This window comes from Ptychodera flava, chromosome 3 (genome assembly GCF_041260155.1).
Source record: "Ptychodera flava strain L36383 chromosome 3, AS_Pfla_20210202, whole genome shotgun sequence".
Lineage (NCBI taxonomy): Eukaryota > Metazoa > Hemichordata > Enteropneusta > Ptychoderidae > Ptychodera > Ptychodera flava.
The window spans coordinates 7,734,892-7,750,168 of NC_091930.1; the positions used below are offsets into that span (position 1 = coordinate 7,734,892).

The window sequence follows — 15,277 nt, forward strand, 5'->3', positions numbered from 1 at the left end:
ACCAATCTGATTAAAATCCAGCTGTAGTGATGCGCTCGGTATTTTCGCCCTTACCGTTGTGGTCGTTTACTTCCGCGTAGCCTCGCCTCACTACATCTGAACCTGTGTCATAGCAAATCTCGTTGAACTCACGCACTCACAGCTATCCAATCAGAGCGTCTGTTACGTTAGTCGGACAGCCGTTCAAGGCGGCCAAAGGCGACCTGCGATCGCCTCGAACATCTATGCAATAGATGTAACGAGAACCTGTGGTTGTGAATTACCGTCTCGCAACATAATTTAGCTCTACTTACCCGAAAATCCAAATCAGTTGCGCGTGCCTGCTCGGCTGAGGACGATGTGGACGCCGACTGCTGAAACGCCATTTTGCCTATGTACTACCTCTGCGTGATATGCGCATATGAGATTGCCCATAACAGAATGCGTAGCCTAAAGCGATAAGCAAGCCGCGTTGTGATTGGTTGAGTAGTTTACTTTGAAGTGCGTGAGTTCAACGAGATTTGCTATGACACAGGTTCAGATGTAGTGAGGCGAGGCTACGCGGAAGTAAACGACCACAACGGTAAGGGCGAAAATACCGAGCACATCACTACAGCTGATTTTAATCAGATTGAAAGGGATACGAATTCACCACTGACCATTTTATCGCCGGTAAGAAGTAACACCCTTAAACAAATAACAAAAGCAGCTAACCAGTATTAATAGCCGCTTTCACCACCTTGGTTGAACAATATTTTTAATCTGTCTTCATTCCAACCAACGAAGTGTTGTGCACCACCAGTGAGAGAAATAATCATTTTTGGTTCGGGAATTTCCCACTCCTTTATCATAAGCTTCCAGAGGATATCAATGTTTGTGTCATCAGCCACGCGAACGTACTGTAATACAAAACAATACTTATAATCAGTCTTGTATGATTACCTCTCTAAGAAATGACTGGTAGAAATCACGAGTTGATTCAATTTTCTATTTACATAGTTAATTGATTAAATCATGATGTCACGTGCGATTGAAAATATAAATGAACAATAAATTGTAAATCAGCTTTTCACTACTTTTTCACGTCGTTGGTATCCAACGACAATCCATTACCATACATCGATATCGTGGTAAATGTAAATATTGTGTACATCGATGACTTAAAAGAAGGCGCTAAAGGAGATAACAAGAGCAATATACATTCAATTATTGGATTTTGTTCTTATTTAAGATTCACTTACATGATATCTTTGGAGGAAAAATCAAATTTCCCGCTCACGTAAAAGCGTCAGAAAAGAAAACAGACAATTTCCATCAAAAATGATTCCATTGACGAAATTAATTATTTTTTCAAGTCCTCACCAACAAAACGGTAGGCTAACTGAATATGGCATGTTAAATATTAAACATTTGTATAAAAATTTAGACGAAAATGATAATAATCTACCTTTCATCATGACGTCACAATCTAAAGGAAAATGTGGCGTCTAATACGTAGAGTAGACACTTGTCGTTAACGCCACTTACACAACAAGAACAACTTACCGGTGCTCTCTTGTTTTTAAACTTGTCAAACCCTTCAAATTCGATCTCTCCGAACGAATTCGCGTCCTTCTTTACCGTTGGCTGTTCTTTGCTGAATAACATTTTCTCTGATAAATTTTAAGATTCTCTAAATCGAAAAACAAAAAAATAAAGACGGGTATAAATATTAAAACTTTGGTGTAAGTCTTAGAAAGTCGTAAACGATGACGATACTAGCAGTAGCACTAGGTTGCGGGTATGGGTGTTCCACTTTAATCCGGATTATTAATACTTTGGTAATGACCGTAACAAGATCATGTTTTAGCGAATTTTAGTTCAAACGTCAAGATGATTTCAGCATATTTTAAAGTGTATTTATAATAAGAATACGACAGGATTTGAAATTTTGAAACGTTTTGCCACCATGATGAAAAATTAAAAATACTTTACACTGTAATATTTGACCCGCCAACTTGCCCTTTTTCTTGTTTGTCCGAAACATGGTTTCTTACCAATGATTTCAAGCACCTTTGTAAATAATTGCTAAACTATAGAAAGTGAAAGTGAAAATGTATTGTGACATACCGCTCCTATTTTTAAAATTACTATTAAGTTAAATAGCTTTACAAATCATGCACCCTTGGCCCTACTTATGGCCATACTAGAAAGTAAGTACTAAGTTATACAGGTTGCTCTAGCCTCTTTCAATCAATTGTAATTTTCCAATTTCCAATTTATATAACATGCAATTAAGAAGAAATGATGTGCTTAAATTTTGGTTGTCAGAATTTAAAACAAGCGACCTAGCGGCCGGTATAGCTCCGCTGTGTTTATGTAGAGAATAACTATTTTGACACATGTTGATGAAGAAGGTGGAAATATTTGATAGATCAATGCAGTGGGCAGAAAAAAGTGGCTAAAATAGGCTGCAAAGTACACAATTGAAGATTTCATCATACTTTGAATATATCACATCGGATCATCCCTAAGAACATGTCAACCAAAGCTATCTGATGAGTAGTTTTTGGAGGATAAAATTTTCTGACCAAAAATGGCAACAATTGCCCCAAAAATAAAAATTGCAGATTTCATCATAATTTCAAAAGATAAAATTTATCTGTATCTGTATACCAAATTTCAAAGCTGTTAGACCAGTACATTTTAGGAACACATTTTTGACAAAGAACGGAAAAATTGCCCAAAAAATTCAAAATTGCAGATTCATCATTATTTTAAAAAACATCATTTAGTTCACATATAGAAACCTGTATACCAAATTTCAAAGCTATCAGATGAGTAGTTTTGAAAATACACATTTTTTAACCAAAAATGGCAAACGTTGCCCCAAAATTACAAAATTACAGATTTCATCAGAAATTCAATATATATTACTTAGCTCATCTGTAGAAACCTGTATACCAAATTTCAAAGCTATCAGATGACTAGTTTTGGAAATACACATTTTTGACCAAAATGGCAAAAATTGCCCGAAAAAAAAAAAGAGATTTCATCAGAAATTCAATATATATTACTTAGTTCATCTATACAAACCTGTTTACCAAAGCTATCAGACAAGTACTTTTTGACAAACACATTTTTTGATCAAAATGGCAAAAATTGCCCACAAAATTGCAGATTTCATATCCAATTTCAAAGCTATCAGATGACTAGTTTTGGAAATAACACATTTTTGACCAAAATGGCAAAATTGTCCAAAAATACAAAATAATAAATTTCATCAGAAATTCAATATATATTACTTAGTTCATCTATAGAAACCTGTTTACCAAATTTCAAAGCTATCGGAATCAAGAATGGCAAAAATTGCCTTAAAAATTCAATTTGCATATTTCTGCACAATTTGAACGAATTTAAAAAAGATCATCCCTAGGGACATATGTACCAAATATCAAAGCTATCTGACAGGTAGTTTTGAAGAAGAAGATTTTTAAAGATTTTTTTACCAAAAATAACCAAAAATTGCCTTAAAATACAAATATGCAAATTTCACCACGATTTGATTGAATCTGACTGAACTCACCCTAATTAAATTGCATGTCAAATTTCAAAGCAATTGGACAAGTGGTTTCAGAGAAGAAGATTTTTTTTCCCAAAACACCGAAAAATGCCCCAAAAATACAAATATGCAAATTTCACCCCGATTTGTTCAAACTTAAGTGAAGTCACCCAAGAGAACTGCATATAAAATTTCAAAGCAATTGGACTTTCGGTTTCAAAGGAGAAGGCAATTGTTGACGGACAACGGACGACGACGACGACGGACGATGAAGGAAAATCAACCTATTTGATAAGCTCCGCGTTGCTGACAGCGGAGCTAAAAAAATTCTATGAATGTGCCTGAACATGCCATGGGAAGACACTGTAGACTTCACTAAGGAATCTCCGATGGTACAGATCACAGTGGATCACTAGACATCTCCAGCATTGTGCGAAAGTAAACGTTGTACTTTGTGTGAATGTAGATCGCGCTGAACTTATCGCCCGGTGATGCACTATCTGAGACTAACAAAACGTCTTTGAACGTGAATAATGCATTTCTGTGATACCAAGTCTATACATTGGCGGGTACATTGACTAAAGTGATACCATTGAATTGCGATCAGATGCAGGTGTTAATTGTATATGTTCTTAACTAGTGAACAATGTTGCATGAGGTCGCTAATTTTGACTGGATCGATGCGAACTTGAAAGAAACATCGTCAAACGACCTAACATCTGATAATTTATTAAAACGATGCATATCGATGCAATAAATTAAAATGTCTTATATTTGCAAGTACATGCATCCAAACGTAGGGGGAATAGGGTTAAAAATAAGTTAAGTGTGTCAGAAATCTTGCATATACTCACTAACGGTCATTGAATGAATATCAACGGTATGTAAAGGGGTCGATGATTTGCGCAATTGTAACATCGAAAATGAATTTTAAATAAATAGTACAGCATTTAACGTGTTACCAGTTATATTCATTGTTTTTTGAGAGTGGTGATGACAGTTGTTGTTGGGGTTTTTCTTAGCACCAGAGATATTTTACTGCAAATTCAGCACAAGTCATAAACCGTCGGCTGACTTGGTTCTGTTGATTGCTTTGCCGTTATTGTTGGACACTTCATGTTCTCGTCTTACAGAAATAATGATAGCAATATCGCAAAATTGCGTGGTGCCTAAGCCTATTGATAACTTTTGTTCCTGATTTTGCACTTCAGTAGTAGCTTATAAGGATATGTTATTTAATCAGCGAGAGACAATTTGGACTGGGGATTCAGGTACTTGCATGTGTGTTCGATGTGTAGACCGACACGATTGTGAACGTCGAGCAGGCCGAGGATTTGTGTTACGTACTTTATTCGAAAAAAACAACTATCAAATTAACATCAACGGAACCTAAATATAATACTATTTTGTGTTTATGTTTGAAGCTCGGTATGTCTGTTATTGATTTACTTGCACATGTACAGTATCAGTGTTCAGCACAAGCCGGCAGCTGACTTTGTCAATCATATCTCTTTTCTCAAGGCCAATGTCAGAGTTCTTCGCCAAAATATTTCATCTGGGTATGTTGCCATCTGTTTGTTTTGCTGGAGCTCAGTAGACAAAATAATTGTCAAGATATTCCATAGTGTCCATGGCAGCCATTTGAACACTCAGTGTCGTGTTTGATGTCGAAGAGCATTGAAAAGCTATTTACCCTCAGATTCGCTGGTATCGTTGCGCAGGACTGATATCAGGTGATGAGTTGACATAGGGGTAGGGAATTGTAATCACTCCGTGAACCACTTAAAGCTTTGTAATTCAGTAAACGTGAAACATCCCCTAGTCGACAACTTTATCCAACCCTTTACACTGCGAAACCCCTTATTTGAACAATAAAATGGTATCAAGCGGCGGCTACTATACACTCACGTAAAACGGGTAGTAAAACCTGTCCAGTGACGCCTATTCTTGGTAGTACTTTATTACAGGAAAACTGCTTTTAAAAATAGTTGTCTGAAATCTGCCCTAGCCAACGACAAAATGATTCCGGAATATCCTCATAAAGTTAACTTCAATGTTTTTGATAAGACAAGGTGTGATCTGAAGGTGCTCACGTGTTGTACAACAGGTTCATTAATATCAGGATGTGACGCTTCGCAGAACAATCAGATATCTGTTATATTATTGTATGTAGCAGGTTTCATCAATTTTCGCACAGAACTCTCGGAGTTAAATCACAAATTACAGAATTACATTTAATATGCAAATGAGCTGTTTATAAAGTTGACGCTGATCAATGCCTCATGAAACAAATAGATATCTATCAGATCAACATTTGTAGCATTTTTCATTGAATTCGATGCTGTAACTTTGGAGTAATATCACCAATTACAAAGTTCATCAAATATGCAGATGGACCATTTATTAATTTGACATTGCCCTATGCTTCATGGGACATTTAGATAGTTATCAGATCAATATCTATGACAGGTTTTTCCAAATTTAGTGTCGTAATTTCAGAGTGATATCACTAATTACAAAGTTCATAACATATGCAAATCATCCCTTAATTAACTTTACTCTTGACTACTAAATGCTTTAACACAGTCAGATATCTGTCAGATCATTTTCTGAAGCAGATTTCATACAATTTGGTGCTCTTATTTCGGAGTTACCTGAATAATTACAAAACTTCATAATATATGCAAATGAGCTATTCATAAACTTAGTACTATCCAATGATTCTTAGTACAATTAGATATTTATTAGATCAATATCTGTAGCAGGTTTCACCAAATTGTGTACTGTAATTTCAGAGTTATTCACAAGTATCTAACTACAAGATCATTAAATATGCAAATGAACTTTTAATTACTTAACACTACCAAATTTATACACCCCAGTTGGATTTCTGTCAGATCAGTATCAGAAGCAGATGTCATCAAATTTGGTGCAGTCATTTCGGAGTTCTGTGACTAATTACAAAACTTTGTAAACATATGCAAATGAGCTATTTATTAACTTGACATCGCCCAATGCTTCTCATTACATTTAGATATATATCAGAACAATATTTGTTGCAGAAAATCATCAAATTTGGTGAAGAAATTGGAGAGTTTTATCACTAACTACAAAAGTTCATTAAATACGCAAATGAGCAGATACTTGACATGACACTGTCATTATCATTACAATGTTCCGAGATTGTCATCTTTGAAAAGTTTCATGAAATTTTGTGCAACATTGCTTGATTTATTTCGACTCTGTCATTACTGTCGCCATAGGGAAACATTATGTTAAAAAATGATATGTCTTTAGTTCATTAATATGCAAGCCTCACTAACCATAATCTAATCATTTCTAGCAATTAGCATATGGTACCTGTTATTAAATCTGACTTTAAACCGTTCTTGCATTTTTGAGTTATAGAGTAAACAGACAGACAGACAGACAGACACACTAACACACACACTCGGACAGACAGACAGGCATCGCTATGACATTAGCTCACGTGTGTGAACTCGTGAGCTAAAACTTAAAGTTTTGAGTAAAAAAGTGGCACTGTTTCGGTGGTCTATAGCTCAGCTACATAGCTGTAGGGACAGGGCAACTTGAAAATAAGGAGAGAGCCATTTTTCAGGGGGGGTCGCTATTTGTCTTGCAATAATTTATGAAGGGTCACAATATTTCACGTATGCCCTTTGGAGAAGGTTGACATTTTCAACTATCAAGAGGATAGGTGAGGCCGATATAGCGCTTAAATTCGACCTCTCGTCAGATCGTAATACATGGGAGTTTATTGGGGAAAACATCAACAATTTTCTGATACAAAACAAACGACAAAGGTACATTTATGTAATACTATGTTTGATCATTTGTGTAAATAATCTTGCTTGAAGTGGGATATAGAAGTATGTGTGGTACCTGTCTACCAAATCTGACTTGAATCCGCTTCGGCGTTTTTGAGATATGTAGTTGAGAAGTTATGTAATTAAGAAATTCGATTTGGCACTTTATTTGAAAATCCCGATTCACTGTAATATCTGAGCGAAAACAATGAGTAATGCTTTCCTGATACAAAAACTATCAATATATGTGCATTTCGATACAAATGCAATTCACAAGAATTGATTTGTTACAAGTGAATATGTGTTCAAGAAATTTAGTTTTGTAATTGCACAAATAATGCCGATTCACTTTACATTGCAAACGTCTAAAATATTGACTTTTTCAGATTGAAGTAAGTTTCTTGATAAACTATAATAGACTAGTGATCTCAAGACGAGTACAAGACAAATTGTAAATCAAGATAGACATTACAGCTATTGTTCTATATATAATAGTTTATTGTACTGCAAAGTAGTTGGAAGAATAAAATATTCTGAAATGTTTTCTTTTGTCAATGCATTTATTGAAACCTTGCAAAAAGCGAGTATTCGTACGCTGAGAAAATGTTCCCTGGACGTTTAAAGGTACAATGGGAAATAATGTTAATTAAGGTATAATAGATATGGACTTTGATACAGGTGGGGAGTCGCTGATTTTGTCGGCACGATAATTAGAAAGGTCACTTGTCATCTTGCAAACACTTCTGAAGCATCATTTATTTATGTGCGGTGCCATTTTTAAAAACACTGCCTTCCCTGTATATTCCCTAACGACGACGTACAAGTTACATCGAAATCTTCTCCGCCTACGGTTCGACGGATCAGAACTTCTGACACGGCGATTGCGCTGCCACTAGAATGATAAAGATGTTGGCTGTCCTCCACAAGAGAATTCGATTTTTGTCCAGGGTAAAATGGAATTTTAAATCCGCCTAACGTAAACCGGAAGTATTCCCGAAGCATTTACTCATTAGATGTAGCATATTTGAGGAGTAGAATTCCAATTTCAAAGAGTTGGCATTGCCTTCCTGTAAAATACCTTGATGTGACCACTTGCCACTACTTTTAGTGTTCAATTATGGATCTTGCAGGTTTCGCTTGATAGACGGTAGGATAAGTTGTCGACTACGGGATTTTTCCCACCAACCAACGGTTTTTAGAGGTGCATGGAGTGGTTAAAATTCCCAACTATCATTTGTACTCACCAAAGTTATCGGATTTCCCTTGCACAGAATCATTTGTAAATAAATTACCAAATTCTAAACAAGGTTGTTGCTATAATGTATCATAATAAAACGTTGTTTGACCAATACAGTATTAGGGTTCCTCCTCATTATGAACGACACCAGGCGTTAGTATGCATACGGGTTTGATAGGCGAAACACATATGTATGTTGCTCTCCCTCACGCTGTTATTCTATGGTACACCATAAGTATGAAGCAAAATAGTGTTAAAAAACTACAACTTTTCGTGGAGGTCGAAATCCAACAAATTTCGGCATCGTGAATGAAAATGGAAAGTAACTACCGTCAGATATGAATGGTAATGTTGTTTCTACAATATATATCTGCTTACCTGTTGGTATTCTTGTTCAGTCTCCTTGTGCTGTGAGGATGAATTAAGTTTTATTTCTTCTTCAGCAGGTCTCCTACTACTGTTTCCCATGATTGTTTTTACTGTTCAACGCGGTTATAGCTCAGGCTTCACTCGTGTGTGCTTGATAATTAGTTTATACTTCGATCTCACTCCTGTGATTCTGAAACGAAAAGTGTTTCAATTGTGACATGACGTCGCTTTAATTATATCATAGGCTTTTTTTACCTTCTGAATATATTTCTCACCACTTGTGCTTGCGTCAAAAAGGAAAAGTAACTCATTTTTCAACTGTAGCATATATTGCATTTTGAAACTTTACAATACAGATTCACTCTTCTCAAAATGGGGCTATGGAATACTGCACGGCCTAAATGACATCCTGTAGTTTAGAAGTGGAATATTATCGCCCATGTCGAATTTAAGATGTCATTGATAAAAAAAATCGGCGAATAAATTCACATTGTAGAGCCTTACAGATCAATTCTGCCTGACATGTTTATAAAATAATTCCATTATAATTTTGCTGTCGTATATGGAATTTCACTACATCTGTTAAATTTTACTGTTTCTATAGAAGGGACACATGTAATTGTACAACTCATATGTTACTGTTTAGCGATTGTTGAAAGTCTGCATTAGTACTTAAAAACTCTCCAAATATTCTTATCACAGAGGGTGTGTTATTGTCCCAAAAAAGGTCAAATTTAGATAGGTTTGATGTCTGTGACTTTAGTAACCCATCTACATTCACTGGCAAAATATGTTAAGGCTACGTTCACGATTAATTGGTTGGGGGGTTTGAAGGATTTGAAAAAATCAGAAAATATATCTTGTTTTTGAAATGCATTTAAATAAAAATTAATGAATGACATTGTAACGTCATCCAATTCCTCTAATACCAATAAACAACAAATTCAATGACAATGTAAGCATTTAATGACTGGTATTTAGCAAAATAAATAACGTTATTATCAATGATACTGAATTTGCATAAGAAAACAAACAATACCTCCGGTAACAAGAGGCAAAAGCTGCAACTGTTGATTCTCAGTTCTTGTATTTCCTGTCCATGTATAAACTAGTGTTCAGAGCTATTCTTGATTGAATTACAGTCTAGACTAAAATTCATAAAATTGTGAATGATAAAAATGTAAAGAACGTACCGTGACTGAACATAATACAAACAGAATGATAAAAATGTAAAGAACGTACCGTGACTGAACATAATACAAACAATGGTCATTTAGAGTGGTTGGCTTTTAGATTGTTTGAGGTCAATGGGGGTGGGGGTCAAAAGCAAATTAGGAATTCAATGGTGATTCCTCCAGCCTCCCTCGGTATTTGTGAATGCAGGCTCAATGTGAAACTTTATTTTTAATTCTTACTCGTGTCTTTCGTGGAGCCGCAAAACTTCTCGCTTTCGGCTCAAAATTGTACGGCTGCGCGAGAAACACTCGAATTCGATGACGTGGGAAACCTCTGAATCACAAGCTTTACAGTATCTCAGAAAGAAACGAAAGCTTGCCGAAAATTGAAAGACAAGAGACACATTAGAGACCATTTTGCTCAGAAAGCTGACAATTCTTGTCAGCTGATTAACATATCGAATGCGTAGCGATCTGTTTGCAGTAACTCGGACCGTAGTTTGCTTCGCCTGTGGAAAAATATTCACCTTAGGCCTGAAGGTGGAGCGGTTCTGTCCATAATGGTGGTATTGGTGGCAGGAAAGCTAAAATCCCCATGTCTTTGATATATGTTTGCTCTTGAACCATTAATAATGTGAAGAGCAGTCTCATCATATATACGGTAAATACCAGAAACGAACGCTTGAATTGTACTATACAATCCACAGTTTTTTTAGCTTTATCTTTAACCTAACGTAAACGTTTGATCACTTTATTTCATTTTAGTTCTAGACTAAAGGAATTCAATTTTGTTGAAATTGCGTACAGTGGACTTGAATCTTTCGGGGCATGCCTTAGCCCATACAGACGCACTATAACAACATTCTGATAATTGCAGTACACAAAAGTGACCACTTTATTTCATCATGTAGACTACCCCCCCCCCCCCCCCCGGCCCAATAAGGACCAGGTTATTCGAAGATGACGTGTTGGTGACAATCGGCAGCCTGAGTGTTGAAGGACTGTGGCCTGCCACATTTCCAGCAACGACGTGGCATAATATCGTTTTCATGTTCAACCATAGAGTCAATACAGAGTGCGTTGTATGATAAATAAATCTAGCTGACTTCCTTTAACAATTAATTTTCGAAAGTCCCATTAACAAGGCGGCCAAACGTTTTCGGCTACATGTTTGTATTCGCTGAAGGAATTTGATTGCATATCCAGGATATCACTTCTGGTTGTTTGTTGTAGATCTCACTGAAGTTCTCGTGGATTTGTATTTTCCCACAGGATTTCACATTTACATTTTTATTTTTCACTGCCAGGTAGTACGAATTGTCGTAAGATGTTAAGAATTTGGGAGGCACCGTGGCCAAGTGGTTAGGGTAACGGACTCACTATCAGAGGGTGGTGAGTTCGAGACCCGGTTTAAGACCCAGTAGGTCCAGAGTAACGGACTCACTGTCGGAGGATGGTGAGTTCGAGACTCTAGCACGGTGTTGTGCCCTTGAGCAAGGCACTTTACTCCTCAGTGCTCCATTGGGGGTTAGTGGGTTATGCATACCTCATCCTGTAATTGGGCTGTTGGATGATAGACTGATAAAAAAAATAATAAATAAATCGAGTAACCTGGTCCACAAGAATTTTCTTGGCGCTGACCATGACAGTTATAGTCTCTTCATGCATAAGAAAGAGAAATGTAAGGCCACTGTTACTTTACGCTTCCCCAAACACTGATTGAAGCTTCAACATTTCGTTGGTTATCAAAAATATATTTCCAAAATTTATAAGTTGTATGGTAGTTTTATCTCATGCTAATTTGTGGACAAAAATTACAGAATTTACTAACCATCTTCCAATACCTTAGACAAAAAGTTCAGGCATAGTGGCCGATCAGATTTTTAGAGTTGTTTTAATCAGTAAAAACCTTTGCCATTTTGTATACCAAAGAAAATGGTAAGTTATAAAATAAATGTTCGATCGGCAGTGATTTGCCACAGATGGAGATCGTGGTACAGTTTAACCGACACCAGACAATATATTCTGAGTTCAATGCGTTACCAGCATAAAGCAAACGTGGAATGGCATCGGCCAGGCAGACCTAAAATATTCGCGCGTTCGATTTCAAACGTTTAAAACAAAACGGCCTCTCGCGGGGGCCAATAAAACTCTCAGCGTCTAAACAGTCAATTTGTCTGTCATGTATTAATTATACATATCGGTGTCAAAATTGTCAATTTTGCCTGAGGATTTTCTTGTTGTACGTGCACCCTTGCAATCAGTGAACCTATATTATCTCGTATTTATACGATTCACTGCATGAAAACCCTATACTACTTGCCATTACAGCATTGATTTAGCCTGTATTTTAGCAGAATAGTACAAATACAACAGATGAATACAATCAAGAATCCCATGCTTGTATTCAGCAAGCCTGTATTCATGTGGATTCATGTTAATTCACGTGAATTCTTCTATAATACAAGCAACTCATTAATGTCAATGTATCTGTATTATTATGTTGCTAGAAAAACTGAATACCATGACTAATTGGTTTATGGAATGGAAGATGCTTTTTAATCTCATTTCGAAATATAATTCTTAGAACACTTCGACGGAGCAAAGTGTTATGCTTTCCTTGCAAGTGTTCATAACTTTTTAAATTTTAGTGACTACTCATGATCACGATTGTCAGATGTTTCTGTAGACCCTATGCTAAACATAAGGTAATACATTGGTCATAAAGAGCAAAGTACTTTATTTGTAAAAAAATCAAATAGCAAGGAGGATCTTCAGGAGCTTAGCAGTCACGCATTTTTTGTCGGGAAAAGTGATCTGTTCTTCACACCGCTATCATTCTGCGAAGCTGCATCGACCCTGAGACTGCAAGATCTGTCTTGCTAGAGGGCGCTCTCTACGTTCTCCCTTCGTAAGAGGGGGCGTAGAGAGCGCCATCGAGCGATGGATCTTTCAGTCTAATCTACTCTGTAAACAAGGCTGCTGTAAACCCTTGCCACTCAAATTAGATAATTACAACTTTACCGATTCCCTATAAACGTCTATTAATCAATTGTGAAAAATCGCCACATGTGTATATTTCGTTGCAAAGTGTAAATGCAGTTATTTGCTCACAGTTTTTGGTACTGATGGGATTATTGACGATGAATTATTGCATGCGCCCCATGATATGTTAACCTACAGTGTGTGAAGCGTTTGCGGTTGACAACAGTTTCTTGCATGGCTGCGGTACTGTCACAGTAAAAAGATCGATACCGGTAGACCTTGCTGTAGTCCGGCAGCCAAATCCACTTTTTGTGCTGAACCTTGTGTTAGGGTCTTAAGGTTTTTTTAAACCGGATTTTGCTAGTCAAGATAACCAAAGTGAGAAAAATAGTTACTGGATCTCTGTCAGTATTGAGCAATTTTAGATAATTAGCATAAACAAAATGGCCGCCAAATTATCACAAATTACCATTGGAAGCAGTAGAAGTAGGCTTTATATTGTGAAAGTCTGCTAGTAAAAGCACATTTCTATTATTGCCTCAACTAAAAAAAGGTTAGTAATCACAGATGAATAAATTTAAATACTAATTTGCATAAATTAACACAAAATTATCACAAATTACCATTGGAAGCAGTAGATGTAGGCTTTATGTTGTTAAAGTCTTCTAGTAAAAGCACATTTGTGTCTATGTTTACAACTATTGTCTTACAAATTCTGACCTACTGTCATTGGATTATAGATTGATATGATTGCGATTATTCTATTAGTGCTTCGATTAAAAAAAGGTTAGTAATTATAGCTGTATAAATTTAAATACTAATTTGCATAAATTAATACAATATTATCACAAATTACCATTGGAAGCAGTAGAAGTAGGCTTTATATTGTTAAAGTCTGCTAGTAAAAGCACATTTCTATCAGTGCTTAAATTAAAAAAGGTGAGTAATAATAGATGAATAAATTTAAATACTAATTTACATAAATTAACACATAAACCATATTTTATAGGAAAGCTTGAACTGTACTAAAGTAGATTATAAACAATGCTACGATAAATGCTAAATTAATTGGTGCGGCAAAGGGGAAGGCAGCTCCACACACCATACTATTTTTGCGGATATTCTTTGTTTTCCTATGTAACTCGTAATATGTTTAATATTTTCGTCTTCTATAATTTTGGACACAGTGTTGGGATACTATGGCGAAACAAAAAGTCTACAACGAGGTAAAAGTAGGCTCCGTGTTTCATACAGCTCTCTCAACATAATACACATGCCCGAACATAAATATAACCGGTCCAATAACTGGCAAACGAAAATACCACAACAGTCTTACAAGGAATACAATCTCTAACAGAAAGAGACCAAATGCAACAAGCAAAGAAGCTCCTCGGACGTTTCGAAGAAGAAGTCAAATAACAACTTACACATTAACTCAAAATATAAGTTGTTACGTGCAAAAAAATACTTCCCCAAACAGAACCAAAGGGCTTTTTTTCAGGGCCACCAAATTTTTCAGCCAAAGAACTATCATTGAAATACGATGGCCAGGCCATCATATTCAAAATACACACAGAGAAAATTTAACAGATTGAGGAAAGCTTCTCTGATAATGGAAGCAAAAGAAAAGAATTAATTAAAGAAACAAACAAAAAATAAGACGCAAACAGGCATACCAAATACAAATCCCTAAGAACTCTAAATGTATTGAAATATCTCTCGGAATATGAACAGTACGATTGGAACTAATTTGGGATAATTGGATTTTCATATTTTGCGAATTTCTGAAAAGTGTTCGATGCCATATAGCTGAATGTTGCAGTATCGCAAATTACTCATAAAAACAAGTGTGTAATATAAAAGAAAAGCAGATTAGATTACATTTGAAGATTAAATCGACATTACGTCACCATCCAATTATCCCAGATTAGTTCCAATTGTGTTGAACTATTAACTCCTGAAATAACATTGACTATAGGCTTAAAATTTATCACTGGAAAATTCCGAAATGCATTTCAATACAACCAAATCTAACATAACATAGGCAGAAAAAATGCCATCAAAACACTATCAAATTGAACCATAACATTAGCATTAAACCATTAGATAAAGACAGGGGAAATGGAATAGCAATATCAAGTTAAACAGATTACTTTGAAGAAAG

The 15,277-nt window shown here is 35.9% G+C and overlaps 1 protein-coding gene across 1 annotated transcript in view; it reads right to left on the reverse strand.

Annotated features, from left to right (window-relative positions):
* LOC139129483 (transient receptor potential cation channel subfamily M member 2-like) overlaps nucleotides 1-15,277 on the reverse strand; it is a 54,818-nt gene that overhangs the window by 4,408 nt on the left and 35,133 nt on the right. The window contains exons 2-4 of the mRNA XM_070695120.1: nucleotides 8,963-9,143; nucleotides 1,525-1,651; nucleotides 694-878 (exon numbers count right to left, since the gene is read on the reverse strand). The gene's annotated coding sequence lies outside the window, so the exon portion shown is untranslated. The remainder of the gene's footprint in view (nucleotides 1-693; nucleotides 879-1,524; nucleotides 1,652-8,962; nucleotides 9,144-15,277) is intronic.